Source organism: Sorex araneus, chromosome 2 (genome assembly GCF_027595985.1).
Source record: "Sorex araneus isolate mSorAra2 chromosome 2, mSorAra2.pri, whole genome shotgun sequence".
NCBI classification, from domain to species: domain Eukaryota; kingdom Metazoa; phylum Chordata; class Mammalia; order Eulipotyphla; family Soricidae; genus Sorex; species Sorex araneus.
Window position 1 is genome coordinate 20,303,055 of NC_073303.1, and position 27,020 is coordinate 20,330,074.

The following is a 27,020-nucleotide window of genomic DNA, read 5'->3' on the forward strand; positions in this document are numbered from 1 at the left end:
TAAGTAACTCAGATAGCCTTAAATGTACGAAATTTTGAGGATTACAGAAGTCTATAAACGCCGTGAGTTAATGAACACCATTGTAACAACAGCAACAGAGGCAAGGGAAGGGGGTGAATTGTCATTCAGTGGTTTGGGGGTGAGAGGAAGGTTGGTTTGGGTTTGGTTTTGGTTTTGGTTCTTTAGCATTTCAGGCCACACTTTGTATTGGCCGTTTGGACAGAAACAGGAGGTTGTTAGCCAGGAAGGATGACCCCATCCTACTGCTGGAAGCCGCGCCTGGCCTCCTCTTTGCCGATTCTGGGTTTGGCCCCAGAGCAGCCCGTCCCACGTGGCTTGTCTGCGGTGCTTACACCTCTCCGCCCACTCAGCACCACACAGAACTCCCGACCGTAGATACCGATGCTTCGGGTCATATTTGATTCCCAGATCCGTGTGCTCCTGGATCCCAAAACCAAAGTTTCCAGTATGGGAAAGGCTATTGTTTCCTAATTCCTACTAACACTTCCTCCAGGATTTCTTCTGCCCTGGCTCAGAGGGCAGCGCAGGGGACAGCAATCGGCGCCTTCCCCCGATGCTGAAAGACCTGATGGTGTTTGGAGCTTTGGAGAACACCGGGGTACGCCCCGGTGCGCTGTTCCTGCACCCTGGCGGCACGGGTCAGCCCGGGTCAGCTCTCTGCCAGGCAGATGAGGAGGCAGAGCTTGAGGGGCGTGAAGAAGTTTCCCCATGGGATTCTCCTTTTCAGCGTGGTCCTGCGCCAGGATGGAGAACAGGAAGTCACTTAGTATGGGGAAAGAGCAAATGCTTTCTGACAAATGAAGTGTGAAGAATTCATTATTATGGGGTTTCTCTACGGTGACCACTGGTCTTTATCTTTTTACACAAGGTCCTGGCATATCAACCGTGGGAAATGTCGTGACTCCAGGAAGGACACTTGCAGTCCTAGGTTACATACATTCCAAACAGAATCTGGTCCAAAAAACTTGTAAGTCATGAACTGCAAGTTAAATCTAAGGGTTGACAAGGACAGTAGAAACAAGGGCCAGGTGGATTGGTCCACGGTTGGAAGCCTGCCTCAAGTCTGGGGGGAAGGCAGTTGGGATAGAGAAGGGACCACTATTTCAATGATACTTGGAAATGGTCACTCTGGATAAGAACTGCGTGCTTAAAATAGGTAAAGGAACAAACATGGGGTGAGGGGGGTGTCGGGAGTGAAACTGGGAACTTTGGTGTGGGAAATGCGCACTGGTGGATGGGTGGGTGTTGGAACATTGTATGATTGAAACCCAACCATGAAGAGCTCTGTAACTGTGTATCTCACAGTGATTTAATTTAAATAAGTAATTAAAAATAAAATAAATAAGATAAAAATAATTAAAATATAAAGGAGAGAAATTGCCAGTAAAATGAATAACTTTAAGGTTAGGTCAGGAGAGATAATACAAGGAGTTAAGGCAATTGCCTTGCATGTAGCCAAGCCTGGCTTGACTCCCTGGCACCACAGAGAGACTCCTGAGCACTGCCAAGGATCACCTCTCTCCTTCATAGAGCCAGGAATGACTCCAGGGCACTGCAGAGTATGGCCTTACACACCACCAACAAAATAAAATAAAGTGAATTTTAATTTTTTTTTTTGATTTTTGGGTCACACCCGGTGATGCGCAGGGGTTACTCCTGCCTTTGCACTCAGGAATTACTCCTGGAAGTGCTCAGGGGAACATATAAGATGCTGGGAATTGACCCTGGGTCAGCCATGTGCAAGGCAAATGCCCTATCCCCTGTGCTATCGCTCCAGCCCCGAATTTTTAAAAAATTGAGGGTTCTGGGGGTACAGCAGATACAGTTTGCCTTGTGTGTAGCTGATATGGGTTCGATCCCTAGCATTGCATACGGTCTCCTAAGCATCGCCAAGAATAATTCCTAAATGCAGAGCCAAGAGTAACCCCTGAGCATTGCCGGGTGTGGCCTAAAAACAAAACAAACAAAATATCAAGGGTCATGCTTTACCCTAGTCCACTTCAAAATTTTAGATGAGAGGGAAGAAAGGCAAGAAAGAAGGAAGACCAGAGCCCAAATTCAGAAATTTAAAACTTAAGCAATATAAGCTCAGCGTTAATGGTCTGTAAGTATATTCCTTTCTCCCTAAAATTACTTTAAAATAGTCGTATTAGGGGCTGGAGCAATAGCACAGTGGGTAGGGTGTTTGCCTTGCACGAGGCCAACCCAGGTTCGATTCCCAGCATCCCATATGGTCCCCTGAGCACCGCCAGGAGTAACTCCTGAGTGCTAAGCCAGGAGTAACCCCTGTACATTGCTGGTGTGACCCAAAAAGCAAAAAACAAAACAAAACAAAAACTAAAATAGTCGTATTCTAGTCAACCGCCAGCCCCAGACAGTCTCAGAGCTTGAAACACTTGGTTTCTCCTGCTTCGAAAACAGCCCACTTTATCCTGTGCCGACTTAATAATTATAGGTCTTATTAACAGAGATGGGTGTAATACCATACAATAAGAGGCATTGCAAATTGCATGCTCCCCCAAAGGACTAATGATCAGTGCCAGTTTATATACCAAACTTTAAAAATATGAGTACTATTTAACTCCCACACTGGAGTTCTCTAAATCTACTAAAATGATTCAGTTTCATAATTTCAGCTGAGCACATCCTTTCTGAGAAAATCTATTTGATCCTTGCTTCAAGGAAGCGAAAAGGGTGTCCATAAATATCTGTCCTCAGATTTCTTTTCTTTGTATACACTGTTCAATTTATGCCTCACCAGTACTGAAATGTGCCACTGGCTTCTGAATTTTTCAAATATTGTGTTACTGTCATGGCAATGGTGTCAATGTAGAAAATTTGGGAAGCCAGGAAATGTATAACGAAGTAAGGAGCAAGAGTGTGTGTGAGGGGGGGGGAGGGTGAGAGAGAGAGAGAGAGAGAGAGAGAGAGAGAGAGAGAGAGAGAGAGAGAGAGAGAGAGAGAGAAAAGGAAAGTGCCTGCCACAGAGGCAGTAGGGGGAAACTGGGGACATTGGTGGTAGGAAATATACACTGGTGAGGAGATGGGTGTTGGAACATTATATAACTGGAACACATCATGAACCTCCTTGTAACTATGTATCTCACTGTGATTCAATTAAAAATAAATCACTTCATTTGTATCACTTGTAGTCCCATTGTTCATAGATTTGCTCGAACGGGCGCCAGTAACTTCTCCATTCATCTCTGCCAGTCGACCAAAAATAAATAAATAAAATTTTAAAGTATATAGGAAACAAACAAACAAAAAAGAAGTAGGGCGCTTGCCTTGCATACAGCCAACATGAGTTCAATCACTGTCTCCACATATGATCCCCCCCCACCCCCTGCCAGGAATGAACTCTGAGCCACAGAACCAGGAGTAAACCCTGAGCATTGCAGGGGTGGCCCCCACACAAAACAAAACACAAAACAAACTGGTGATGGGTGTGGTGTTAGAATTATGTCCACAAGAAACCACTAAAAGTATTATAAACCATAATAATCACATTTTTAAAAAACAAGGGGAAAAATGATTTACAATTCCAGAATCTAGAGATTACCACTTGTTCTTTTGGGGGCTTTATTTGTGCTCAATTTTTTTTTTTCAGCTGTCAGCCCAGCTGAGGGAACACTCTGGTGATACTCAGACAGAATGATCAGGCCTGAAGGTTTAATACTCGAGTAACAGCGTGGTACTGCTGGGTCACATGCTTGGTGCCTCACAGGCACACCCAGTGGTGCTCATGAGTTCATTTTCTGCCAGGGATTAAACTCAGTGTCTCACAAATGCCAGACACATACTCTTGTGTTTCAGCTGTCTTGCTGGCCTATATTGTAACGTTTTATTTTGTTTCATTGTTGCCACTTGTATACACCTTTTCTTATTGAATATAATCTTATATAATCTTATATTGAATATAATTTTACACATTTTCTTTCCATCACAATCTCGGTAAATGTACTTTGCATGGGTTTTTATTCTACAATCTAAGGAGGATGTGGTAAATTGTTTATTATTCTCCTTTTGATAAGCATTATGATAGCCCATATTCACCATTATCAGAAAAATTTGCTAAATAGCATGCACATTTATTTCTATACTAACCACAGGCATGTTCTCAGATTTCTAAGAAGATTCCCACTAGATTATGTCAAAGACTACATACATGCTCAGAGTATTTAATACCTACTACAAATTGCTTTCCTAAAGATTCTCCCAAATGACACTCCACTAGCAAAGTATTAAAATACCCACTTACTATATCTTTGGCAGCACTGATATTAACGTTTTAAGATAAAATTATTTCTTATAAAATTATGAGTGAATTTGAACATTTCACTCTCATGACATTTTAACTTAATGCAAAATGCATTTTAAAAATACACTTTTACAGAGTATTAACTGCTAAGTCTACAGGCAGAATCCTTTCTCTGTCAGTTCTTTCATAAAAAGGACTGAATGAATACTCATATGGAAAAAATGCTTCAATTACTTTAAATTTGAAATTCTCTCTCAAAAATAAAAGCAGAGTTAAAGCAATAATACAGCAGGTAGGGCACTTGCCTGGCACATGAACAGGACCAACAAGGGTTTGATCCCTGGCGCTCCTTGTAATCCCAAGAATCCAACCAGAGAGTGATCCTTGAACTCAGAGCCAGGAATAAGCCCTGAGCACATTCAGATGTGGCCCCCAAAACAAAATTTTTTAAATGTATTATTTGTTTATTAACTTATTAAATTTAATGCATAGCGTAAAGCAAAACAAACCGATTCTTCTGATTCTTCTTTGAAACCAAAAAAGAACTCAGGGCCTGAGGGATAATAGCTAACATAGCAGGTAAGGCTCCTGAGTTCAATCTCCCACTACCACCTTATACGGTACCCCAAGGTGACCCCCAGCCCCCAAGCCCCCCACCAGGAGTGAGCCCTAACACAGAGTCAGGAGTAAGCCCTGAGCATCAGTGGATGGGGCCAAAGCACCACACATACACACACACATACACACACACACACACACACACACACACACACACACACACACATGATTCCAACATACTAGAAAATATAGAAGACGTTTCAAAAACATTTGAAATGAAAAAATATAATAAGATTCAGAATTTTGCCAAAAACTACTTGCGCCCTACGAAAAATATTTTTAGTATCAGGAGATGCTTCTGCGACTATGCAATTTAGGAAAACTCATTTTGTTCTTGATGTCCACAGCAAATTGCTGCCTGCTTCAATCAGAAGACTTTTCCATATTGATTTCTCTTACAGGTCTCCTGTGCTTTGAAGCTAGAACTTAACATTAGCAGGAAATTGATTTTTCTTTTAAACTCTTCTAGTTGCAAACACCACCTCATTCATTTGTAAATCTACTTCCTAAAGTACTAAGGATCTTGGGCAGAGCGATTGATGTGGGTAGGGTGTTTACCTTGCAGATGGCTGACCTGGCTTCTCTCTCCAGCATCTCAGATCCCATACGCCAAGCACTACCAGGTGTAATTCTCTTGAGTGCAGAGCCAGGAGTAACCCCTGAGCATCGCTGGGTATGACTAAAAAAGGCCTTAAGTATTTTTTTAAAAAAAGGCTAAGGATCATTTTTTTAGTATTTTAACATTCAAAATCATGTATAGTTCCAAGTTGTTGTTGTTTATTTTCAGCATTTAAATACACAGCACCAAATTAGAGAGTACAGCTAAGAAGGCAACAGCCAACCAAATACGTCTAAGAGAATTTCTGACATGAATTCCCCACATGGGATAAAAAAGCTCCATTTAATCCTCAGCTTCACCCTCCATAGATTTGTTTGGTGGAAACACTGTATATATTACACCCTATTCTGTCTTTTTATACTTCTTTTTTGTTTGTTTGTTTTTTGGGTCACACCCAACGATGCACAGGGGTTACTCCTTGCTCTTCACCCAGGAATCACTCCTGGCAGTGCTCGGGGGACCATATTGGATGCTGGGAATCAAACCCGGGTCAGCCGCATGCAAGGCAAACGCCCTACACGTTGTGCTATCACCCCAGCCCCTATACTTCTTTTAAAAATAGCGGTATTAAAAAAAAATCAAATTCTGCCACTTGACACCATAGATGACCTAGAGGGTAAGATGATAAAGCAGAGTTTGCCTGAGAAAGTCAAATAGCAAGCAATTTCACTCGTGGGTAGGAGATAAATGAATGCACAAACAAGACAAAAATCTTAGATTATGCGAACAGAAAGAGATTTAAGGAAGGAAAGGGGGGGAAAGGTGGCAGACTGGAAAAAGGGGGTTAATGTGTGGTGGTAGGTGGAAATGAGGCTTAGCTGGTGAAAATAATGCAGGATACAGGAATGTCCCTTTGCAGGGCTGTGCTCCTGAAACCACCCCCAAGCCGCTGTCACTTGGATAAAAACTTTGGAAAAGGGGAGGGGAGTGTGAGAAAGCTGCAGTGTCTGACATAAAACAGCTCTTGCTAACTTTTGCAAGGTTGGTTTTTGTTTTTTTTTTTGGTGTTTTTATTGTTTTGGTTTTTTGGTTTTTTTTTTTTTGCATCAATATGACTGTGGACATGATGAAACTGTTAAGAATAAAACGTGAATGAATGAAATGCTGAGGTCGGGGTTTTAAAATAAGGAATGAGGGAGAAGCAGCCTTCCATCTCAGGACTGCGGGTGAAAGAAAAACAGAGACATAGGAATACCAGGAGAATTCCCTCGTTGTTGCTGTGCCTGTCCTTTTGAGACCAAGGACAGGGAAGCTTTGGCCCCGGGTCCCAGAAGAAACTGACAAGGAGCAGGAGGATTCCCCCAGCATTTTCTATTGGTCACTCAACCTTGACCGGCGTCTGCTTAGTCTCTCTGGCTCAGTGCTCCAAAGAGAAGGAGGCTCCCCAAGGACTTCATATCAATATTCCTTATGCTAACGATGAATCCGAATGACAGGACTCAATTCTGCACGGGAAAGCTCCTGGGCTTACGCTGCAGAGTCGTGTCTTGGAGAACAAACAGGAGGTGCAACTTTGTCCCTGCACCCCAGCTATTGCTAAATAGCTAAATAGCTATTGCTAAATAGCTCGGGTGCAGAACTAACTGCCAGGAGCAAAGGGACGGGGTGAGGGTGGGGCTTGTCCGCCCCCCCACTCCGCCCCCCGCCCCTAGGAACCACTGGGATTGAGGACTGGTGGGGGCAGCAGCGCCCTCTGGGGACACACAGCGGAGATGCAGTGAGGCGACAGGCTGCCTAGCAAAAAGGCGTCGCAAGCTGAGTTCTGCCCTCTAGTGGCAGCAGGTGCCTGTTACTTGCTCTGACTTTCAGAATAATAATAACAATCACAAAGATAGACAAATTAATAACTGTTCAGATAGCACACGCTAATGAGATATGGGCGAGATATTGGGTTTCTCACCACTTCATTTTTTTAATTGAATCACCGTGAGATAGACTATTACAAAGCTATTCATGATTGGGTTTCAGTCATACAATATTCCAACACCCATCCCTCCACCAGTGTACATTTCTCACTACCAATGTCCCCAGTTTTTCCCTCCCACCACCTTCCCCCAGCCCATCTCTATGGTAGATACTTTCCTTCTCTCTCTCTCTCCCTCTCTCTCTCCCTCCCTCCCTCTCTCTCTCCCTCCCTTTCTCTTTCTCTCTCTTTCTCTTTCTCTCTCTCTCCTCTCTCTCTCTCTCTCTCTCTCTCTCTCTCTCTCTCTCTCTCTCTCTCTCTCTCTCTCTCTCTCTCTCTCTCTCCTTTTCCTTTTGTGCATTATGATTTGCAATACAGGTACCAAGAGGTCATCATGATTTTTCAGGGCATTCAGTGTTTTTATTAGAAAGATACAGCTGTAATAGCTTTTTCATTTAACTGGGTCTCAGCTTTTGGGCTTCTCACCACTTTGAACGTCTAGTAATTCCCAGAATTCAGAAAAGTGTAAAATCCACTAAGCAAAAAATGTGTTTACATTAAAAGGATCGACTTTCAGTCTGAGATTTTCATTCTGTTGAATTTGGACGGATTCATGATAGAGCTGATGGTTATACACGGGTTTTTTTCTGTTAAAGTCCTGGGGTCTCTCCCAAATGTTTGGGAGATATTTATTTATCTGCTAAGTCTCTACTTCTAAGAACCACTGCCCACCATGGAGGTGCTTCAAACTCTTAGTGGCATAATTATTTCACTTGGGATGCCTGTCTAAGATCAGATTCTAAGAAACTAGAGCAGTCTCTCCTGTAAATTGAGATTCTGGCAGGTTGTGTGCTAGAGGTGGTGAGTTACTCAGTTCCCTGAGCACTGCAAGAATTCAGTAGGAAGGGCTGAAAAAGAATGAAGGTCTGGGTAACAGGATAGGGCCTGAGACCTAAATTTTCTGCCTCTAAAAGCAAATACGTATTTAGCCACCCCTAGATCAGAAGGTTTCTGGGAAGACATTTGCCTGATTGAAAGACTGCTAGATTTTCATTAACAGGAAGGAATTGGACTCTAGCCTGGAACAGCAGGAATTCAGCAGAGGGAATCAATGTTTGTCAGACCACGGTAAAGCCCAGACAGCTTCTAACTGGGGATGTCTGAGGCAGTCGCTAGCCACGTGAGACGGGGGTGTTGGGGAGAAATCACTCAGCAGTGGTGGGGACAGAGCAGGCTTACTGTGCTGCCCAGAGGGAAAAAAGGAAAATAAAAATCTACAAGAAAGTGATTTTATGTGCAGTCCCCATAAAAGAACAAGGAAAAGGACCTTATGCCACTGATATACCAAGATTAGCACAACCACATTTTTTTAAAATTTTTTATTAGTGAATCACTGTGGGGGTACAGTTACAGATTTATACACTTTTGTGCTCATGTTTCCCCCATACAGAGTTCGAGAACCCATCCGTTCACCAGTGCCCATTCTCCACCACCAGTAAACCCAGCATCCCTCCCACCTCCCCAGTCCCATCTCCCACCACCCCACACTGCCACTATGGCAGGGTATTCCCTTTTGTTCTCTCTCTCTGATTAGGTGTTGTGGTTTTCAATAAAGGTATTGAGTGGCCATTGTGTTAAGCCTCTAATCTACATTCGGCACGCATCACCCTTCCCCCGAATGACCTCCGACCACATTTTACTTGGTGTTCCCTTCTCTGAGTTACCCACAATGAGGGACCAGTGGCCAAGCCATGGAGACAGCCTCCTGGTACTTATTTCTACTATTCTTGGGTGTTAGACTCCTATACTAATATTCTATATTCCACAGATGAGCGCAATCTTTCTATGTCTGTCTCTCTCTTTCTGACTCATTTCACTTAGCATGATACTTTCCATGCTGATCCACTTATATGCAAACTTCATTACCTCATTTTTTCTAACAACTGCATAGTATTCCATTGTATAGATGTACCAAGGTTTCTTCAGCCAGTCATCTGTTCTAGGGCACTCAGGTTTTTTCCAAATTCTGGCTATGCACAACCACATTTGATGGGTAAAAGGTAGAAGACAACCCATCTTGATAAAAATAAAATAAAATAATATGTATACAATGTACATATGTGTATGTACATATATGTTTAGCACACAAGACTCAAACTCTAACTATTCATAACAAGCAATACAAAATAAATTAGTCAGCATCTGCCTTTGGGGCAGGCTTGGGTGCCGGTGGGAGAGCTTGAAATACAGGTGGTGGGAGGATGGAATGGTAGTGGGATTGATGTTGAAATATTGACTGTAACCAATTACTGTGAACAATTCTTTGAAAGTAAAATTTTTTAAAAAATTAAAATTAAAGAATTAACTTGCTGTGAGCTCAGACAGAAGCTTGTGTGCCTTCCAGAACAACCAGCATGCAAGGAAGTATCTGCTGACTCTCTTGCAGTCGGAAATATCCCAGCAGAGAATTTTAAAAAAATAATAAATTTAAAGGTCCAAAAGTCCTATTGTATGATCCCAGAAAACACTGGTTTCAAAAATATATCTAATGATACTGACAAGGACATAAAGCAAAGGGATCCCTTCATTCATTGCTCATGAGAAGGTGAAATAATGTAGTCCTAAGGAAATCAGTTTAGCAGGTTCTCAAAAACAATTGAACGTGACTACTAAGTCATCGGACAACTCCCCTTCTAGGTATGTATGTGAAAGAATTGACAATGTTCTTAACAGCACTCTTCATAACAGCCAAGTGCTGGGAACAGTCCAAAAGCCTACTTACTGATTGATGAAGCATATTTGTACAATGATAGAAATTTCCAAAAAAAATGAAATACTACAATATGCATGAACCTCAAAAACATTAAGCTCCATGGAAAATGTCAAACACACCCCAAAAAATCACGTTGTATGATCTTGTTGATAGGAAATATCCAGAATAAGAAGCACTATGGAGACAGAAGCCAGACTGAGGGTTGTTAAGGGTTGGGAACAGGGGAGAGAGGGAGGAAATTGTGTAATAAGCACAGAATTTCCTTTTGAGATGATGCAAAAGCTTTGTCCTTAGGTAAAGGTGATGGTTTTTTAAAGCCATGGAATTGTTTGCTTTAATCTACAGCCATGTGACATCTCAAACTCCCAACACTGATAGACCAGTAGTAGCACACCAGGTTGGATGGGACCTAATGTAGAAGGCAACCAATCTCGATTAACAGAGCATAACAGAGAAGGCTACCCTGTAACAAAACCTTAGTGATCTCTTATACAAGGACTTCATGGTTCCATGGTGAGATACAAGAATTTTCACAAATCTGTTTCTAAGCAAACATTTTTTGATCATTCTGTTGGCAATGCATTGATAACAAGCAACATAAAACAAATTATTGCCTGCTACGGGAACAACCTCAAGGGGTGGTTGGGAAAACTGGAAACAATCGTGGAGTGAAGGTACAATGGTGATGGGACCCGTGTTGGAATACTGAATGCCTGTAAAATATCATCATGAACAACTTTGTAAACCACAGTGTTTGTGCTGGTGCTGGATGCTGGTACCCTGGTGGGGGCTGTGTGTTGGAACACTGTATGACTGAAACTAATCATCAACAGCTTTGTAGGGTCTATTTCACAGTGAGTCAATAAAATATAAAGTATTTTTTGAATAAGATCATTTTCATATTTTTAAAATGTCTTTTTTTTTTTTGCATTTTGGGACACATTCAGCATTGCACAGGGGTTACTCCTGGCTCTGCACTCAGGAATTACTCCAGGTGGTGATCAGGGAACCATACGGGATGCTGAGGATTGAACCCAGGTTGGCCGCATGCAAGGCAAACGTCCTACCCTCTGTAGTATCACTCCAGCCCAAAATAAAAATTAAAAAAAAAAAAACAGTATTTAGGGGCTGGAGCAATAGCACAGTGGGTAGGGCATTTACCTTGCATGCGGCCGACCGGGGTTCGAATCCCAGCATCCCATATGGTCCCCTGAGCACTGCCAGGAGTAATTCCTGAGTGCAGAGCCAGGATCCTGTAACCCCTGAGCATTGCTGGGTGTGACCCAAAAAAAGCAAAAAAAAAAAAAAAAAAAAACCAGTGTTTATGTAAAGTGTAAGGGCAATTATATGCTTTAAAATGGTAAACTTCTGCAAGATTCCAGCATGCTTGGGTCTAGGGTGACCTGGTGCATTTCTACAGTGCTTGCAAGAACATTATGAAATGATTTGAGGCCTTGCTCTACTCCACCCAGAGCAAAGTTATAGAAATTTTATGATTTAAAATAAAAAAAAATAGGGGTGGGAGTGGTGGGAGGGGTACCGGGATTATTGGTGGTGGAGAATGGGCACTGGTGGAGGGATGGGTACTCGATCATTGTATGACTGAAACATAAGCACGGAAGTTTGTAAGTCTGTAACTGTACCCCACGGTGATTCATAAAAAAAATTAAAATTAAAATTAAAAAAAGAAAAAATAAAACAGCAAACTTAATGTGCATTTTATATCAAAAATAAATTTTAAGTGGTCAAAAATATATTAAATGACTCATCACTTTAGTAACTAGTTAGTAGTTCCGAGTGACAGAAATATTGCAGTGTAAGCAATTTTCATATGTTCCTTATATATTTAAGTAATCAAATTTTAAAGCATTTCTTTTTACAGTTGATTATATTTAAATCATTAGCGAGTTTTAATAATTTTATGATTACTCCTGCAATCTTTTAGGTGACCTCTGATTATCCTTGTGCAAATAATCAGGTTGAATATGAGGAAAAAATGTCTTGAGTGGGGAATGAAAACTCAGCAGTAGAGCACTTGTCTTGCACATGTGAGGCGCTGGTTTTGATCCTTAGCACCATGAAAAAAAAAATCATGCCAGGTTAACAATGTTTACCTACTGCACAAGAGTGGAAAGAAGGAAGTAAGTTAGAATGGGTTTTAAAAAAGTAAGGACTTTGAAATAACTGTCAATATATTTCTTATTTCACCAATCACTGATACACATATTTTTACGTTTTAATAGTGTTGAAATTGAGATGTCTCTTACCATCATTGAGACCATATGATCACTCAAATTTGCTTCCTATATCAAAAAGTGCCACTTGGGTATTAGAGATCCCCAGAGAAAACCCCAGAGACAATTGTGGATTGCTTTTTAAGTACATTCTTGAGAGCCAGAATAAAGGATTAGGTGTCTGCCTTGCATGTGGCTGATTCCAGTTCTACTATCAGCCCCGCCAGCTAAGCACAGAGCCAGGAAAAGCCCAGAACACCACTGGGTGTGACCCCCAATTCAAAAATATAAAAATAGGGGGGCTGGAGCAATAGCACAGTGGGTAGGGCGTTTGCCTTGCACGCATCAGCCAACCTGGGTTCGATTCCCAGCATCCCATATGGTCCTTCAAGCACCACCAGGAGTAATTCCTGAGTGCAGAGCCAGGAGTAACCCCTGAGCATTGCTGGGTGTGACCCAATGAAAAATTTAAAAAATAAATAAATAAATATCTCACCCATCTCCCATTGACTTATCACCGGAGACTCCTAAGAAATCCACACACCTGCACTTTTGAAGCAAGGGGACCCAAAGCAAGGGGAGCAGATGGAATTTGGGAGAGGAACGTTGTCCACTGTGCAGAAGAGAATCCGGCTAGGGCAAGTCGCAAGAGAACAGAGGGACAGAACTTTGGAAACACCCAAATCCCCAGGACTCCACAGGAGTCTTCCACAAAGGCGATCCACGTGCCCCTGGACCCTGAACTCAGCAATCTTTAATACTCAGCAATTCTCCAGGCTCTGCCCCTTGCTGATCCAGGGAATTCTGTCTCTGTGGGCTGCAGATAGAGCAGGTGTCCGAAGCTCAGAGTAGGAGGGTGTGAAATGTGATGGCCTCTCAGTATCTGTATTGCAAACCATAACACCCAAAAGCAGAGAGAGAGTATGGGGGAAATTGTCTGCCATGGAGGCAGGGGAGAATTGGAAAGGAGGCGGGGAGGGGGGGTGTTACTGGGAAACATAGGTGGTGGAGAATGTGCACTGGTGGAGGGATGGGTGTTCTATCAATGTATGACTGAAACTCCAACATGAAAGCTTTGTAACTGTATCTCACGGTGATTCAAAAAAAAAAAGTAGGAGGGTATAGTCACAAGGGGAGAAGGTCATGACAGTGTCAATGCCTGGACCGTCTCAGTCTGCCAGGATCATTGTGACAGCAGTCCAGAGACCATATTGTCTGGATCTACTCTCAGCGAGATCCTGAGAAAGCCCTGCATGGGGCATGGTCACACAGCGACAATGCATGCGGGATAGAAGAAACCCGAGCCACAAGTCCACTTGGGGTTTCCTGTTGTAAGAAGTTCCTTGCACTTATCAGTGGCTCCTGACGCGAGAGAACATATATCTAGCGTCTGCCCTAAGAGGAAGGAAGCCTGCTCTGATCTCTTGGGACAGGATGCTGTGTGCAGCCTTTGGTTGCAGTGCATGCCCCTAGTTTAACAAGACATATCTTTTTCTGCATCTAGACTGTGAGCTGTACTACGACTATGTGCTGCCCAGGGAGGGATTCTCCCTCACCACCCTGTTTTTCTTCGAGGAAAATGGCGGCGGCGGCAGCATCCACATGGCGAGAGCCACCCCCTAAGACTTCCACCCAGAGGTATGATCTTTGCAATATTGTGGCTCATAGGTGATCATGGGAAGGGGGTGTTACCGGCACGCCCTCAGCCCAGATGAGATCCAGAGCTGCTGCTCACGAAACAGACCCTGTGCTCCTAAAGACTATGATCCAAGAGGTCTTCTAACCCGTTTTGGCACCCAGAGCGGCTTCTTACAGAAATGCATCTAGACTGTGAACTGAACTAAAATATCAGAAATCCAAAACCGCGCGGCCACGCGAGCTCATAGAATCTTCATTCTCAGCAATAAAAAGAAAAAAATTTTTTTTTGCTTTTTGGGTCACACCTGGCAGTGCACAGGGGTTAATCCTGGCTCTGCACTCAGGAATTACCCCTGGCAGTGCTCAGGGGACCATATGGGGTGCTGGGAATCGAACCCGGGTCGGCCACGTGCAAAGCAAACACCCTACCCGCTGTGCTATCGCTCCAGCCCCAAAAGAAATTATTAAATGATGCCTTTTCAGCAGGCCTGATTGTTGGGGGGAAATCCCAAACAATAATGGTGAGTTCTCTATTGAAATATTGAATGTATTCAAAGTATAGAGAGAATAAAATGAAGATCATTAGCTACTTAAGTGGGGGATGGGTTGGAGGGAGGTATATTGGGGTTCTTGGTGGTGGAACATGTGCCCTGGTGAAGGGTTTGGGGGTTCAGTCATTATATGACTGAGACTTAAACCTGAAAACTTTGTATTTTTTTTACGGTGAGTCGATATAATAAAATAAAATTTTTTTAAAATAAAATTAAAATTAAAAAAAGACATCTTTTTCTTCATGGTTTCCTCAGTCCCTTATATTGCTGAAATTATATTCAAGATTCAGCTGGAATTGGATTTCCAAACCAGGTTATGATTCTCAGGATATGTAAGTATCTTTTTTTTTTCTTTTTGGGTCACACCTGGCAATGTACAGGGGTTACTCCTGGCTCGAACACTCAGGAATTACTCTTGGCGGTGCTCAGACGACCATATGGGATGTTGGGAATTGAATCCAGGTCAGCCACATGCAAGGCAAATGCCCTACCTGCTGTGCTAACGATACAGCTCCAAGTATCCATTTTTTAATGAAAGCATAAAAATAAATAAAGAGGAATGTGTGTGTGTAAGGACAAGCATCCAAAGTACTACATGATGATCATCAGGTAAGGTGCAAAACAAGCTCAATGGAACTAGAATATTCATCTTGAATGCTGGTGTTTTACCCAGTACTTAAGAGCAACATGGTCACACTCCAAAAAAGCCAAGTGTCCCTATGTGCATATCATTACTTACTCAAACTGCTCCTTGGAGGCCCTTTGCTACAGCAAGGCACTCTGGTTAGCACAGGGACACCCCGGGCCTCAGACATGTGCCATACTTGAAGTGTGAAAGGGATGCTGGAGATACAGAGCATCAGATACTTGCCCTGCACGTGGTCAACCCAGGTTCGATCCCAGGTACCCAATACAGTCCCCTGAGAATATCAGAAGTGCAGAAGTGACCCCTGGAGAGCCAGGGGTAAGCCCTGAGTACCACCAGCTGTGGCCCAAAAACAAAAAGTGTGGAAGGAGAAAGAAGACTCTGTCATCACCGAAGTGACGATTTCTTTACAATCATTTGTGTTAGGAAGAAAAAGCACACAGCATTGGTAGTGATGTTTCAAAGGACAAGAAAGGTCGCTCTCTGAAGATATGAGTCCCCATCAGAGCTTGGAGGACGGAAGGGGTGACATTGGCACAAAGACTGTGTGTTCCGGGCTGGTGGACCAGAAAGAAGGCATTTTCTACTAGTTCAAACTCTAAATGATGCTGAAACCAGCCACAAAGAGCATCCCAGAAAGACCATGGGTGCCTCCCCGGATCTTTACTGTGCTATGGCCTCTGGCCTTGTCTGAAATTCCCCAATCTGGAGATCCGCAACTCAGCGCTCGAGCTTCAGTTAATGCCATGGGCTCTTTGAAGCTTTTGCTGGTTCCAGGAAGCCTTAGGTACTCCCTCAGCCGTGGACCTTGTGCATTCCTGGCACATCGCAGACACTTGTTAAATATTCATTGGATGTTTAGTGTAAAAAAGGAAGAGCACATTACTCAGTACCCTTTATTTCTTTTTCAAATCCAGCCCTCTTCTTGACTTTGGAATCCCTGCAAGCACAGCGTGTGACTTGCGTCCTCTGGTGCTTGATTTGAGATGCTTTTAAAAATGCATGGAATGAATGATTGATGCCAGGGTATAGGAACACGAAGAGACACTGTTTCAACATAAATTGAGGCAGGGCTGTGGAAGGATTTAACTGTGATTTCAAGAATTTTGGATCTCACTAGGTAGGATGTGGGTTACCAGAATTTGCATGAGACTGATAGTGCTTTATTAAGATAACTCCTGTCCACAGAGTGCAAGATAGGTGGGAGTGGGGAGAAACTGAAGGGGAGCAGGACAGATGGGAAATTACCTAGATCAGCTGTAGCAGGAAGGGGCGGGAGATGGTGTGGTCCATATACATTGTGGAAGACTGCACAGAAAAAAAAATAAAAGGTGAGATCTAGCAGCTAGCTGCAACATGGATGGAAGGAGGGCATCATGTTAAATGAAGTCAGAGAACAAATACCAGATAATCTCACTCCTCTGAAGTATCTAAAGAAACAAAACAAAGGAATTGACAGTATTGACGGATGATAAGCCCTTAATCTTTGATTGTCAAACTGAATTTACCAAGCAAAGGGGGGAGGGGGGAAGGAAGGAAGGAAGGAAGGAAGGAAGGAAGGAAGGAAGGAAGGAAGGAAGGAAGGAAGGAAGGAAGGAAGGAAGGAAGGAAGGAAGGGAGGGAGGGAGGGAGGGAGGGAGGGAGGGAGGGAGGGAGGGAGGGAGGGAGGGAGGGAGGGAGGGAGGGAGGGAGGAAGGAAGGAAGGAAGGAAGGAAGGAAGGAAGGAAGGAAGGAAGGAAGGGAGGGAGGGAGGGAGGGAGGGAGGGAGGGAGGGAGGGAGGGAGGGAGGGAGGGCAAACTGGGGTGGAGCAGTGTCACTATCAGGTCAAACAAGTCACACAGGAGAGGCATTTGCCACTAGGGGCTGCTGCTTATATCCGCTCCCTCTAATGCTTCCTAAGAATTCTCCAGAGGCACAAGTTTCCTAGTTGGGTAATTAAAAACTACTAACATTCTCCAGAGACTATCTAAGGCATTCTGCCCTCGATAATTTTTCCAGTTTGGGCTTGGCAAAGGGGTAAGACAGCTCTGCAATGATTCCTTTTTGGTTAAGGTCCATCAGTTTCAAGTTGAATAAGCACCAAGCGAAACAACCGCTTAATAGCCCCAGCAACACCAGTAACCAAGCTCCACCCTACCAGCCTCTGGGTTCTGGCTTCCCTCTGATAACGATAGTTAATGTTTCATTTTTATGACTGCATTCCCCTGCAGTTTTTAATTACCAATACAAGAGGCAATGCGGTGGGTTTATTTATTCATTAAAAGTAAATAAAATGAGAAAAGGGGAACATATAAAATTACCACATTCTAGTTTTCATACCAGAAGTTCAGAAATAGAAAATGCAAGACTCTGAACACTTGTGAGTGTTAATTTTTCTGCCCTGCATATGTTTTAAAAGATGTTTCAAATCTAATCCTGAATCTAAAGTAATCATTCATAATGTAGGTGGATTAGCATTAGCATGATTTATCTTCTGATTTTTTTTTAAAAAGTCATGAACAATATTTATGAGTGACTTTTCTGTGTCCTCCCAAAAATTCATGAAGGCCCATTATATGCCAACTGTTTTATCTCTTCATCTATCTAAAACTTTAATCTTTGCTAAACTTCTACAAGGTGTTCTATCATCTCTATTTTGCTTTGGGGGGTTGTTTTTTGTTTGTTTCTTTGCTTTTTGCTTTTTGGGCCACACCTGGAGTTGCTCAGAGATTGTTCCTGGTTCTGCACTCAGGAATTACTCCTGGTGGTGCTCAGGGGGCCATATGGGATGCCAGGGATCCAACACAGCTTGGCCGCATGCAAGGCAAATGCCCACCCTGCTGTACTATGGCTCCGACCCCCCCCAACTGGCTCTATTTTGAAATTGAAGAAACAGGCAGAGCGCAGCTCAGACATGTTCCTGTGGCCAAGGCAATGCAGCCCATTAGCAACTCAGATCTGCTCGGCTCATGTGCCTCCAGCTGCCCACAAGTGCTCCCCTCTGAAACTGAGCCACAGGAATACAGCTCAGTGAGAAAGCAGAACAATTCACCCTCAAATAGCAAAGTATTGAGAGATAGAGAAGCAAAGGCTGCGCCATGACAGGCTCATAAAGAAGCCAGAAGAAGCTAGGCCTAGATTTCGGTTCCAGGATTCCTGGAATTGCGAACAAATACCTGGACTTGAGTCATGATTTCCCCAAAGTGAGATAGCCATGGTGAGGTCAACAAAGGGTTACCAATCAGATGCAGTAGGGAACCCTCCCCCCTCCCACCCCCATAACCCTTATGTAACTCTGATGCAACACTTATGTAACTCCAACTTAAAACCAACCAGCTAAGTACAAATAGTGGAAAGCCCCTCAAACTTCAGCCAAAGGAGTGGTCTTGGAAATCCCTGTTATATAATGTTATGGTATAAAATCCCCTTTTGAAACTCGAGGCCGCTGATTCCGAGAAGGCTGTCACTGTGTCGGTGAGCCGGATGAGGGCCCTGGCTCAAGCTAGCCAATAATGACCCTTTGCTTATTGCATCACACCTTGTCTTCGTGTGATTCCTCTGGGGAGATCTCACCTGGTTTTAACAGTATCACTAAAGCAGGTTTTCATACTGCCCGAGGGACAAAGCTAAGAACAAAGCCCAGGGGATATCCCAGTTTCAATGAGCGAAAGGAAGCTGATTCCCAGCAGTTAACCATAGAACGCCACAAATGAACACACTCACTTTAAAATCAGTTCTTTTTCACTGCACTCATTTGTGGAGTATAAAATAACATAACATGAGACTGACACCCAAGGATAGTAGATACAAGGGCCAGGAAGATTACTCCATAGTTGGAAGCCTGCCTCGTGGGCGGAGGGTAGAAGGCAGCTGGAACAGAGAAGGGATCACTAAGAAAATGATGGTTGGAGGAATTGGTCGGGATGGGAGATGCATGCTAAAAGTAGATAAAGGACCAAACATGATGACCGCTCAGTGTATGTATTGCAAACCATAAATGTCCAAAAGCAGAGAGAGAGTATGGGGAATATTGTCTGCCATGGAGGCAGTGGGAGGGTGGGAAAGGTAGGGATATTGGTGGTGGGAAATGTGCACTGGTGGAGGGACGGGTGTTTGATCATTGTGTGCTTATAACTCAGACATGAAAGCTTGTAACTATCTCATGGTGATCCAATTTAAACAAACAAACAAACAAATAAAATCAGTTCCTTTCCCCCGGGCCAGAGGAATACTAGAGTAGGTAGGACGTTTGCCTTGCACTCGGCTGACTGGGGTTCGATCCCCAGCGCCCTATATGGTCTGCCAAGCCTGCCAGGAATGATCCCTGAGTACAGAGCCAAGTGTAAGTCCTGAACACTACTAGGTGTGGCCCCCAAACCAAAATAAAACAAAATGTAACCTCTCAGAAGGCCTGCATCAAGTGTCACTCCACAACTAGCTGGTGTTAATATTGCTGGGGACTGTTTCATAAGCAATCTCAGACATTTGAAGTGTTTTCCCCCAGAGATAACAGTAAACGCTTTGTTATTATATGTAATGATTCTCCAAAGCACTTTAAATGACTGTTTATTAATGTTTATGATAACCCTGCAAGAGGTTTATTGCCAAGGATTGCTCTTTATATTTTCTGTCCTGTGATAATTGATGTATGGAGAGTCAGGAAGCTTGGAGAGCTTACTATATATTATCGGAGAGATAATACAGCAGGTAAGGTGTTGCCTGCCTTGCATCTAGCCAACCCAGACTCCATCCCAGGTAGCACTGTAGGGTCCCCTGGGCCCTGCCAGGAATTACCCCTGATAGAAAGCAGGAAGCTCCATCCAAACCTGGAAATTGAAATCTGGCTTCTGGATGTCATCTGGTACGCTAGTATGCCCTTGAAGACAATCATTTATTAATAAATCTATAAAAATGTACAAAGTATCTACCTCTTATTATAGCAACATTACTCACAACAGCCAATACTTGAAAACATGCTGTATGCCCTTCCAGAGGTCACTGGGTAAAGTAGCTGTGTAATATATACTCAATGGGATACTGTCCATCTATCCAGCACAGCATCTGTCGATGCTTGGAACGTCCTGGATGGAACTTGAGGTGATGAAGCCAAGTGAGCTGAGCTGGGAAATAAAATGCAGGGATTGGAAGGACTCTCCCGCATGTGGAATATAAATAGTCAACACACGACAAAAATCACTCTTAGACTGGTGACCAATTAGGGAGTGGATCTGATCATGGACTGTAGTTGGCTTTGGGGCACTGAAATGTTGCCAGTTGGGGTGGGCAGGATTAGGTGCACAGCAGTGCTTGAAGCTGTGACACTATACTAGCATTAGGAACCAAATGCTAAATTAACCCAGATTTCCACCTGAAAAATGCAGTGAGCAGAGATGTTCGGTGTTACTGCCATTTCATGATGGTGTTACTGTTAAAGGGCTGGAGCGATAGCACAGTGGGTAGGGCATTTGCCTTGCACGCGGCCGACCCGGATTTGATTCCTCTGTCCTTCTCAGAGAGCCCGGCAAGCTACTGAGAGTATCCCACACACACGGCAGAGTCTGGCAAGCTACCCGTGGCATATTTGATGTGCCAAAGACAGTAACAATAAGTCTCACAATGGAGACGTTATTGGTGCCCACTCGAGCAAATCGATGAGCAACAGGATGACAGTGATACAGTGATACAGTGATTACTGTTAATATACTTTTATTGCCTCTTCATTGATCAAGTGTCAGTACCAAACCCAGCTTTAGCCACGTGTGGCTTCTGGATTGTGTCAGCCAGGTGGCAGCTGAGGGTGGAAAACCAGAGACTTTGCTATCTTAAGGTTCTATGTGGCCAACCTAAGCTGGCTTTCCCCAGCTAACCTTATAAGGTCAGAACAGCAGGACACAGGAAGTCATAAAAGTCACGTCAGACATACCTTTTTGAGAGACCTACCTTACTGCCTTCTGGCCACTGGCTACTCTGACTCAGGAGTCTGTATGCCATTGACATAAAGAAAGAAACCTGCTTCCCCTAAGACCAGCTCTGTCACATAATTTTTTTCCTTTCTTTTAATTTTTTTCTCTCTCCCTCCCTCTCTACCTCTTTTCTTTTTCTTTCTTTCTCTCTCTTTCTTTCTTTCTTTCGTTCTCTCTCTCTCTCTCTCTCTCTCTCTCTCTCTGTCTTCCTTTCTTCCTATTCCATTATAGAGTCAGGACTTATTCCTAATTCTTACTCAGAGATCATTCATGACGGGGACTGGAGACCACATAGGGTGCCAAGGATTGAATCCAGATTGGCCATTCAAGGCAAGTATCCTACAAGCTGGACCATCTCTCTGGCCCTATCACTTAATTCTTTTGATGTCATAGAGCAAGAACCGTCCCACCAGGGACATTTTCACGCTAGCATAGATACTTTCCCTAAGCACTGCAAAAGGGAATTCATACCTTTCTGCCTCTGAACGTAGGAGTTATGGTCTCTTCTGCTCCTGACTATGTGTTGATGCCAAACCCAGAGTGTCACCACGCTGTCATTCAAACCCTCACACATCACCTGGGGGAGGTGTTCCTCCTTCCATTTCAGTCAAGGCACCCATCTAAGTGGGGAGACGATGGAAGCTGCCCACATCTGGCGAATGGCAGCGGCAGGGCCAAAGGTAGCCGAGCCAAGCCTGTGCCCCTCCCGCACTCTCTGTCCTAACTCCCTGACTTCTCTTCTTGCACACACTGGCATCTGTCGGAACATTTTAGAGACAGGCATGAGGAAGCGCAAGGAGTTAAATCTCACACATAACTGCCGATTCTTATTTTAGCATTTCTGCCAGATCTTTAATTAGAAAACCAGGACTGTCATGCAGTCAGATTGACTGGCGTGAACTTCCCTGCGTCCCACTCCCCTGGCCTCCTCTCAAATGGATGTGGAAAACACCAAAGGGTGGGCGTGAGGACACACTGGACAGGGTGTTTCTGCTTGGTGGGGACCCACCTTTATAGATGATCTCCTGTTGAAAGAGTAAAATCTCAGAAGTCATCAGTTTCACATTTGAAAGAAACAATGTATAATATGGCTGGACCCAATATTGTTGTACGTATATTTTTGTCATAGGATTTTAAGTATTTGTACTCATCACAAGAAGTTGACACATCTTTCTCCATGGCATTCTGCACAAACATGACAGAAGATTCCTGAGTGATTCTGTTCCTTTAAAGGCGATTCAGACAGAACGTCCTGACCCCGTGCCAGGCTGTCTTCACGGGTGCACCTTGGAGGGGGGCGGGTTGAGTTTCCCTTCCTGCCCCATGCAGAACCCCAGCAGCCGAGAACCTCCAGTAGTCAACCACAGCCATGTTCAAGGCCGCTCTCCACAAACTCGGACAAGCCTCACCTATGAAGGAACCTGCAGAGGAACCCAGGTATACGAGACACGTGACTGAGATCTCCAAGCTTGCTCGGATCGGGACTGGGCCTCCTCCACCCAGCTCCCCAGTTTTCCAGTAGCTTGGTAGTCACACCCACAAACTGCTCCCAGTACCATATAATCTCATCAATGGCCAAGATCCAGAAACTATGAAATAAAGTTCCCGGGAGAGAGCGACACAGTATGTCCTGGAGCACACTGCATTTGCAGCCATACGACCTTTTAATGTACCAAAAGTAGCACACATTTGTTTGGGTTTAACATACATGCTTGTAATCTCTCATACAAGGGCTTCAATGGCTCCAGAATGAAATACAACAATCTTCACACATTTCCCTCTTAGGGTGGTGGGAAGGTGCACAGTGGTGGGATTGGTCATTGAATTTGACCGAATTTGAATTTAATGTACTACATTTGAATTTAGGTGTAATGAATTATTGTGGACAACCTTATAAAAATAAAATTTAAATAAATAAAGACAATTCAGAAATATTCAGGGAAGGTTAGCAAGCTGGCCTCAAAAGGAGAGAGAAAGAATCTAATTCACCTCATACTCTACCCCACTGGTGTAGAGTAACACACCACCTTTGATGGGTCGTAAAGTAGAAGGTAACTGATCTCGATTTAAAAAATATATATATATATATACATATATATACATATATATATATTAGTTCACAAGGCTCAACCTTTAACAACATGTTAGTAATCTCTTATACAAGGATATAATGGTTCAGAGTGAGATACAGCAATCTTCGCACATTTTCCTCTAAGGAAATTTTACTGGATCATTTTTAGCAGATTATTCATAACAAACAACACAAAATAAATTATTCAGGACTTGCTTTGGGGGCAGGTTTGGGTGGTGGGGGGAAAATTCGAAATAATGGTGGTGGGATTGGTGTTGGAATACTGAATGTAATAAATTATGGTGAACAACTTTATAAAAATAAAATAAATTTTTAAAAAAGAATCTGAATTCAATCTTCTTACATTGTCAAATATTTTTTTTTTTTTTGCTCTTTGGGTCACACCCGGCGATGCACAGGGGTTACTCCTGGCTCTGCACTCAGGAATTACTCCTGGTGGTGCTCAGGGATGCTGGGATTCGAACCCGGGTTGGCCGTGCAAGGCAAACGCCATACCCTCTGTGCTATCACTCCAGCCCCTGTCAAATAATTTTTATCTGGCTGTATAATAAAAAGAAGCAGCATCTTTTATGGCTAGAAGGTACTATTCCAAGATTAGTTATCTCCTTTGTAGATACCATAAATGAGTTGTTTTTAAGTGCAATTGATCATAACAGAATTAGAGATGATAAAAATCACAATAGAGCTTTTAAAAAAATACTGTATTTGACATGCTTATGTGCCATTCTTGAAAACCTTTCAGATTGTTAGGATACTCAGGGTTTGGAACACTGACAACATATGATCAGACTATAGACTGCCTCTGTTTTTTTTTAATGTTAATTTACATACAAAATTCACATAAATAAATATGCATTGCTACTTCTTTTCTACTCTTCACACCACACAAAGGGGGTCCCTACTGATTCTGCTATAATGGAGATGAAGAGCATCCAAGAGCAGGAAGGCAGACAAAGAAAAGATGCCACACACTCTATGTCTTTCTGTTTCTCCCCAGGGACCTATCCCAGATCTCCTACAGGCAAAGCATTTGCTTTACCACTGAGCCACATCAGCAAATGCTACTTTGTTCTTTCTAACTGCTGCATTGCTCATTGGAATAAACATGGTTTATTTGTCATTCCCTATTCAGAGAGAGAGAGAGAGAGAGAGAGGAAAGAGAGGAGAGAGAGGAGAGAGAGGAGAGAGAGAGAGAGGGAGAGAGGGAGAGAGAGGAGAGAGAGAGGAGAGAGAGAGGAGAGAGAGGGAGAGAGGAGAGAGAGAGAGAGAGAGAGAGAGAGAGAGAGAGGAGAGATAGGAGAGAGAGGTCACAGGAATGTAAAGCCAGCCCAATGGATTGGATACAACTTTGCATGCAAGAGGCCCAGGTTTGACTCCCAGCAACACCTGAACATAAAACCAAGAGTAGCACCTCTGCATTGCTGGGTGGAAACTCCCCCAAAATAAGCAAGAGAACTTGAATCCAAAAAATGGTAGCTCCTGCTTAAATGGCGAGGTCAAAGAAGATCCCCAGAGCCGGTGGGACAGAACGTCGGTTTTACTGTTTATCTCAAGCTAGTTATTTAAGTTCTCTAAGTCAGTGTAAGACAAAGACAATACTACCTGGCTCAGGCTATTATTGAAAGTATTAAACGGAAGGATACACGTGGCACCCTCACTGAGGTCATACGCCCAGTGCCAGAGGAGTGCCACAGTTGAAGAAAAGTGGTTTGTACCTGCTGAACCCCAACAAAAGGCAATTCCAATTTTATTCAGATTTCTCAGCATTTAAGGAGAATCCAAATTCCACCCAAGAGTATTTCTCCTGGCTGCTTGTTCCATCTATGTAATATGCAATTCACTTACATTCCCCCAGTTTCTAGGGTTCCTAATTTTCCAGGACACAAAAGAACATTCTCCACCCACAATGCTGTCTCTCACTCCCACATACCCTTATACATATTCATGAGGGAGGATGCATGCACAAGTGAGAAATATACCATGAATACATATCACATGTAAAGAAGATGGGAGAGAAGAATTATCAGGGCGTGTGTTTAGTATGGTCATAAAGTGGAAAGAGACTAGTGGTCAAGAAATGATCTACTGCCTAAACTTGGCCTGTACTCCACTTGGCCTAAACTTTCTAAATCACTTTATTATCACTATCACTATCATCCTGTTATTCGTCGATTTGCTCAAGCAGGTCCAGTCACGTCTCTATTCGTCCTAACCCTGAGATTTTAGCAGCCTCTCTTTACTCATCCTTCCCAACAGTGCTGCATTAGAGGCTCTTTCAGAGTCAGGAGAGTGAGACCCATCATTGTTACTGTATTTGGCATATGAATACACCACAGGGAGCTCACCAGGTTCTCCCATGGCTTTATTATACTGAGAGGAATTCAGCCAATGATAGATTCATTTAGGTAAATAAGTATAACCAATGCCTGGAGGGAGTAGATATCACTGGGCTACACTAGCACATGACAGGGATGACTAGAGACATTACTGGCGCCTGCTCGAGCAAATCGAAGATCAACAGGATGACAAGTGATACAAGTGACAATGGACAAATGAAATCTCCTAGGGATTTTGAGGGAAATAATCAGCTACAAATGAGTCAGATGTGAGGTAGGATGGATTTCAACATGAGTGAAGGAATAGAAAAAAATTCCTCAACATTCATAGATAGGTAAGGGCAAACCAGGATTAATATCCAACACGAGTTTTAGAAATCAAATGGCAGAAACATGTGAAGGGTCCAAGGGCTTTCCAGGCATAGATGTGGAGTTGGATATTAGGTAAGGTTTGGGATAGAGTGACACTACACACACATAGACACACACACACACACACACACACACACACACACACACACACACACACACACCAGACTTCACCCTTTTAAAGCAATGTTGTAAATATACTGCCTAAATTATAATTTTAAAAATAAAAAATCCTTGTCCTGATGACTGCACTCATTTGTGGAATGTAAGGTAACATAATGGTGGTGTAGGCAGGCAGACAGGGAAAGGCTTCTGGGAAGGAAAATTTTAAGACTGATCCACCCTGTGGATACAGAAAACAAAGACCTCATAAGACCTTCAGCCGACCCTGAGGAGATTGGGCCCCTCCTCATGAAGTTTCTCTCCTTGAAAATCCTCGGGCCTCTTCTTTAATCCGATTAACTTTAGTGATTCAGCCCCGAGAAGACTCCAGAACATTCCAGATTAGACAACCCGAGAAGAGCCTATAAAAGCCAGCCAAAAGCCCATTCGAGGCTCTTTCTGCTCTTGGAGAAGCCGGTGTTCTCCCTTGAATGCATTACTCTCTCTCATTCTCTCACTCTCTCTACATCTTCAAAAACCTTCAAATAAAACCCGTTTTACTTCACTGCTTGTCTACTCCTGAAATTCTTCTGTGCTAGTGAGACAAGAGCCCTGAAAACCCTGGGTAAGGCCTGAGACTGGTTTCTCCTTTCCTGCAAATTGCAAATCCTGGCTGCAGCCTGAGTCTATGGCTCCCCGAGAAATCGGTGGGGGGATCAACTCCCGTGCCTGGCAGGCCGAGTGGGCTTCAGGTGTGGCCCGATGGCCCCTGGTGGGGCTGGCAGGGCTCAGGCCTGTGCCGAGCAGGGGCTCAGTCCTCCCAGGGGGACCCGGTGGCAGAGGCGGAGTGGGAGAAGGTGACCGTCCTTCTCTCCTCTCGACTCACGTGAGCCACTAGCAGGATCCACCGACAT

At 43.5% G+C, this 27,020-nt stretch overlaps 1 non-coding gene and 1 pseudogene across 1 annotated transcript; one reads left to right on the forward strand and one right to left on the reverse strand.

Annotated features, from left to right (window-relative positions):
- Positions 1–236: 236 nt before the first annotated feature.
- On the reverse strand, positions 237–27,020 carry LOC129401609 (60S ribosomal protein L11-like; annotated as a pseudogene).
- On the forward strand, positions 11,564–11,695 carry LOC129403036 (small nucleolar RNA SNORA9). The gene has a single exon (XR_008629026.1). It is a non-coding gene; the product is annotated as a small nucleolar RNA SNORA9 (small nucleolar RNA).